We start from the raw sequence: 6492 nt of genomic DNA, 5'->3' as shown, positions 1-6492 counted from the left end.
TCCAGCGGGTGCCCCGCAGGTGCGGCCGTGAGGGCTGCCTGGTGGGGAGAGTCGGGGCCCCCAGGGGCCGGGGCTGTTTGTCGCCCCGGGGAGCCCGTCCCAGAGGGGGAGCATGGCCGAGCAGAGCCCGAGAGAGACATGACACTGTCCTCTGGCACGCTCCCGCTCCGCCGTGGGGCGGCCGCTAGCCTGCGGACAGGGGCTGGGGGGGCTGCCCCACCTTTTAGATTTTAGCAGAGCTCCCCTTTTTTTGGGGAGTGGGTGTGTGTACCTTTGCAAATGACACTCTTAATGAGCTGCAGGTTGGAGCAGATTCCCTTGTTTAGTGCCCTTCTTGGGGGTGAATCACAGAATCTCAGGTTGGAGGGGACCTCAGGGATCACCTAGTCCAACCTTACTATAATAAAATAGGGGGAGTCCTGGGTGGGTGATGATGTCATGCAGGGCACCCCAGTGTCACTGGGGGAGCTGATAATGCATCAGAGGAGCAGGTCAGTGTGTGTGTGGGTCATCTAGGGGTTCCCCCCCTCAAAAAGGGGGGTTGCAGCCCAAAAACGCCTGAAAATTCAGGGGTCTATTAAGAAAAATATTTTAAGCCAACGTGGGTGTGAGGCACTGAATTAGAGAAAACCTCTTATTTTATATATATTGAAAAGTATTATTACTTTATAGATGTATAAATGGATTTTAGGATAGAAAGAATTCTACATTGAGATACAGGATTTTAAAATACAAAAGTAACTCGCCTGTCTACATATATTTAAAATAAAAAATAAAGGAGTTTAAAATGAAGAAAAAGGATTTATGAAGGAATTAAAAATAGAAGGAAGTCTGACTAGAGTGAGCATCTACACTTACTGTGTGTTACATAGTCTAAGTAGATGTCTAATCTAAATATAGATTATATATATAGTGAAATAAATAAGTCTAAATACATGTAATTGTAAGTAGATGTCTAAATAGAGAAGTTGAAAAAGATGAAAGTGTCAGAAAAGTATAAGTAAGCAGATAGCTAGTCTAAATAGGTGTTCTATATATGTATTGATATGTAAGCCTAAACAGGTATGTGTAAATAGCTATTCTGTGTAAGTGTAAATATAGCCAAGAGTAAACATATCTAAATAGATATGTGTAAAATATATGTATTCCATAAGCATATGGATGTGTAAGTAGACACATAAGTGTAAATGTCTATGCTATTTAAGGTTTTTAAAATGCAAAGAAACCCTATTTATACACAGGATTTATAAATTTGACAACCCCCCTCAACTCCCCCCATCAAGTGAAGATACAAATGCGCTTTCAAATGTTGCCCCTCTCGCCTTCTCCTTTTCCTATCCCAGTGTGGGCCTGATTCCCCCAAATGGGGATTTTCCCCTATGGGGCCGCATATGCGGAGTGGGAGCTGCTGCCAGGGCACAAAAGAACCCCAAACCTTTCGAGTCTGGGTCTGCAGTGGTGGGGGGTGGTGGAACCAAAGCAAAGAGAAAAACACTAAACAAAAACCCAAACAGTTTTGGGGAAAAGAAAACTGGAAGAGTCAACTCCAGGTGGATTTGTGCAGCTGGAAAGCAAGAAAATGGCTGGGGGGTATGAAAGGGGGAAGGGGCTCTTAAGATGCAAAACCAGAAGTTAACTGTTCTATCTCTGAATGCTTATCCAGCTGAAAGTTAATTGTTGCGGAACGCTTATCTAGCCGCTGTGTAAAATAATTAGCAAGGAGGCCTGGAATCCACTTGCGAAGGACAAATTCCTGACAAGGATAGAAAATTGTCTAAAGAACCAGGTAAAACAGTAGTTTGGACAAGTGTCAAGAGATAACTGAGTCTGCGCAAAACCAAAAGGTTACTAGCGGTGATGAAGAGGAGCCAGCAGCCTTCATCTTTACTACCCCCGATCACCACCACGAGGAGGCACTGTGCAAGCTCAGTTGGGAAAGATTTATGGAAACTACTTTTTTGGCTAATTTTAATACGACGTGGGGAAAGGTCATGCATATCTATAGGCGTATTGGGAAATTGTATGTATCTGTAATGCTTTACTACAGAAATGGAAGACAAACTATCACACAGGCGCGCATGACTTTGGTGGGACTACCCCCCGTGCTGAATAAACATACCTACTTCACAATCTTACAGATTGTTTTGTCACTCCCCAGCCCCCTACCTGATGTGCGGAAAGCGGACTCCACATGAAGAAACCCATGGACCAGCCACTCTCATCGACAAAACAAACTGAAAATCACCTATTTTTGTGGTTCAAAAACACACCCCCCCCCCACTTTATACAATATTTTTGAAGAACAACCCCAAGTTTTATATTATGGGGAAAAAAAAAAGGACCCAAAACAGAAATCCCCAAGAAACCCAGCAAAATGGAAAACAACACAACCCAAAGATAACAAAAAAAAAAAAAACCCCAAAGCAATAATTGACCAACCCAACCCTATTAAAAAAAAAAACCATGAAAATCCTAATTTGGAGATTACTAGGTGTGAAACACCTGCATTTGGAAGGGCATTTCTGGGGCTTGTCTGGAACGGGTTTTCTGCAGTGCGTCAGTTATCTGGAGCAGATCATCATCTGCAGGTTATCCCAGGTGAGTTGCCTGTTGTGGATTATCCTGGGGGGACCCCCTGGTGTCAGTCATCCCCATGCATGTTCCCCATGGTGTGTCTGCCCAGACATGCCCCTGTCCGGCAGTGTCTGTCTCCTCCCCCACCCTTCCTCTGCGTGTGTCTGTGCCCTCCCTTCCACTGAAATGGGCCTCCTGCATGAGGTTTTCTCCTGTGTGGGTTTTTTCTTGGTGACATGCCCTCACTTACCCTGCTCTCCTGTTGCGTGCTCGCTGAAGCCTTGTGCTTGTGCAGGATGAGCAGAGCAGGGTCCTGGCAGTGCAGAGGCGAGGCGCTGCCAAGCCAACGAAGCCCAAGGCTCAGCAGCGCACAACTCCTTTGCAGGTCAGCCGCTGGCATCTGGTCTGCCTGGCTGCCCTGTGCCCCGACGCACAGCTGCCCCCCTCACCCCGGGCAGCCTGCCTTCAGAAGGGCAGCTGAGTTCCCCTATTTTATTCCTTTAGGTTTGACACTTTGGGCTTCATTGCGTAAGCATGATGTGCAGCAGCAGCGAAAGAGCTGTAGCTGTGGTGGTGAATCGGTAAGCATAGATTCTTGTTACGCTATAGCATTGCCCTGCAGTCTCATAGGGTTATCTCCCTGCAGCAGTGCCATAAGGAAGGGATGAGGCTTTTTCTAACACCAGCAAGAATGTTTAGTGTGGTACCATTTTGATCAGATTTTTAGTATCAATAGCTGTTAATAGTGTTTTCAAGTGTTCTACTCACTTAAGCTGTAAAGGATGTGTTGTGTTTCAAGCTGATCCATTTACTTAGAAACCTCCTTTGACTGAACTGATATACTATGCCTTAGGCTGACAACAGTTTGTATTTTCATCTGCTCCAATTTTTTTAATATGGTGACATATAGTTAGATTTTTTTTTCCAACATCTTGATGAAAGCATCTCGGTATGCTCAGTAAATACGTCCCCACCCATGCTTGCTTCCTGTTACTTGGGGCACACTAATGTCAACTATGTGTGGGGGAAATGATGCAGCAGAGGAGCAGGTGAGGGGGGATGGTGCGTGAGGGATTTTAGATGGTGGTCAGTGTAGGGCCACAGTGGAAGAATCACAAGCTGAACACAGCTGTGAGAACGCAACCTCGAAGGGGGGAAGCGGGAGGATTGACATTGCACAATATGTTGTTGCAACCCCAGAACCGCCGTTAGCTGGCAGAGCACGTACCCGGCAGGCCTTGTTGCATGCGCCGGCTGCGTGTGCGGCAACGTCTAGGCAGTTCTTTTGCCTTGAATCTGCTGAGGGTATAAAAAGGGGCGGGTCAAAGCGGGGGGGGGGGAGACAGAGCACACTCTGGGAACCACAGGGGACACCCTGAAGGTGCCACGCCTACCTCCCTTCTCCGCGATGACCTTGCTCACGGTCACCCTCCTGCTCGGCGGTGTCTCGGGCATAGTCGGGTTGGTCAGACTCTGATGAGGGGAAAACAATATGCTAGTAACTGCTTCTGCAAGGCTCTAACAGAGCAATAAATACTGTTGTGCTTTTGAAATATCATGTGTTGGGTGAATTTTGTGCGTAGGAATCCTGCTAATGGGGGGATTATTAAATATTATAAACTATAAGTATGGGTGTGTGACATTGCAATAAAGGAAAAGGGTTTTTTTCCTGTTTTGAATTCCTTCCTCTAAAAAACTTGTATAGACATAAAATATATATAGATTTTAAAATGCACAAAAAAATTATTTTAAGAGCCTGTACACGTTTCTAATTGGAATATAAAAAATTTAAAAAAACCTTTTACCTACTGCATAGTACAAAGAACTTTTAACTTTAAAAGTTTTTTCTTTATTTATTATTGGTTTTCAAAATATATAAGAAGTCGTCTGCCTGGATAAAGCTATCTGAATTTAGTGTGTGTTCTATAATAAGCCTACCGCAGGGTCACAGGTTGGAAGGTTCTCAGGGATCATCTAGTCCAACCCTTCTGTTAGATATCCTATGTAATCTAAATAAAGATAATAAAATAAGCGTAAACAGGTATAGAGATAAGTAGATATCTCAGTCTAAATAGAGAAGTGTAAAATTAGTGATAATATATGTAAGTTTTATCAGAACTTCTATTTAGCTATCTGTTTAAAGTGTTGATCGGTATGTCTAAATAGATGTATAAATGTTCTATAGATGTATATAGATATAGTCACAATAGATAGTGTAAACATATGTATATTTAGGGAATACATAGATGTTTGATAACTTAATATCTATTTAAGTAGATACTTCAGTGTAAATATCTCTGCTATATAGGGTTTTTACAACACTATTTATAGAATGGTTTCAGAAGCTCAACCCCCCTTCATACGTACTGAAGTTATAAAAGCGCTTTCTAAAGCTGCCCCTTATCCCTTTTCCTTTTCCTCTCCAAGTCAGGGCCCATCCTCCCAGTTGGTGACTTGCTCCTGCAGGGCTGCGCTCGCAGAGCGGGAGCTGCTGCCACAGCACTAATGCACCCCCAAATCCCCGATTCTGGTCCACCTACCTCTCTGGTGCCCCAAAAGTTGTTGCTCTTTTGCCAGTTCTGCCCTGTACGCTTCACCTCTTTGTTTCTTGTTCCCATGTGCCTTGTTCCAGCTCTTTCCTCCGTCCTTCCTCCCTATTTATTCTTTTTCCTCTGTCACACTGCTTTTGGGTGCTGACCCTGGTAGCCAGCTCACTGCAGCCATATCTGACGTGCGTGAAGGGAGGAGGCTTCGCTGCCTCCTGCGCATTCCCAGATGCGTTTGCAGCCCCTGGGCTTCGGGGTGAGTGGCTGCAGCTGGGTCCAAGGGAGAAGGTGATGTGCTGTTGGATGCAGCCGGTGAGTCCGAGGACAGGGCTGGCCCTGCTGTGCCAAGGGGCTCTAGCTGGGGAGAGGGCTGCCTGGACACTCCTGCCTGCAGGAGCTGGCTGAGGAGTGACAGGAAGGGTGTTCCACAGGCAGGTGCCTCCAGCCAGGAACAGCGTGTCGTTGAGCAAGGAAGGATCCGTCCCGGCCAGAGCACGCCACCAGCACAAGGTAACAGGATATCAGCAGCTCTGTTGGCTATGTGTGTTGGCCCCCGTGTGTCCAGGAAACATGGTCGGAGAGGAGTGTCGGGGCACCCGCCTCCTGCTCCGGGAGGGGCATGGTTTGGGCAGCCAGCACTGTGGAGGGGGACGGGGCAGAGGGAGAGAGAGAAACCTCAGGGCTGTGAAGGTGTCCTGCCCACGACAGGAGCTGCAGTGAGTCGCACGGCTCCTCCCATGCATCTGGGCCTATCCCTGCTATGCTTCTCCCAGTGTCTGTCTGCCTCCTTGCCTGTCCCTGCCTCTGTCTCCTCCTCAGGCTGCACAGCTCACCAAAGCTTTTTGGTCCTCTGCCAACACTGCCCTGCACCCCATCACCTTCTAAGTGTCCTTTCTATACCTCTCCTTTTCTGGCTCCACACCTGCTATTATTTCTTTCTTCCCTATTACTTGTAAAAATTGCATTTCTTAGTCTGCCTCTACCCAGCGACCTATCTCCATTTCAGTGACTCCCTCTGCTCTGCCCTGGCTTGCTCTTCCTACATCCTTTCTCTGTGGCCATCTATCCATCTCCCTCTCTTGATATTTAACTTCTACCCACATGGCCAGAACCCTGTTGATTTTTACATTTGCGCTGTCTGTCTACGTTCAGTTCCGCATCCACGTTTGTTTCTTCCTGCCTGTCCTCAACTAAATCACTTTTTCAATTTTGATTTAGTTTGCGGACCCTATTTCTTACTTTTTCCTGTCTGACCCTTACTCCATTGCTTTTAAAATTCTCTTTCTAGGTTTAGTTTTACGAAGCTGCCAATCCCTAATTTTAAGGGTTATTTGTTGGTCATGCACCCCATTGCTTTTAAAATATTTTATCA

This window comes from Phalacrocorax carbo, chromosome Z, assembly GCF_963921805.1.
Source record: "Phalacrocorax carbo chromosome Z, bPhaCar2.1, whole genome shotgun sequence".
Lineage (NCBI taxonomy): Eukaryota > Metazoa > Chordata > Aves > Suliformes > Phalacrocoracidae > Phalacrocorax > Phalacrocorax carbo.
This window is presented reverse-complemented; position numbering follows the sequence as displayed.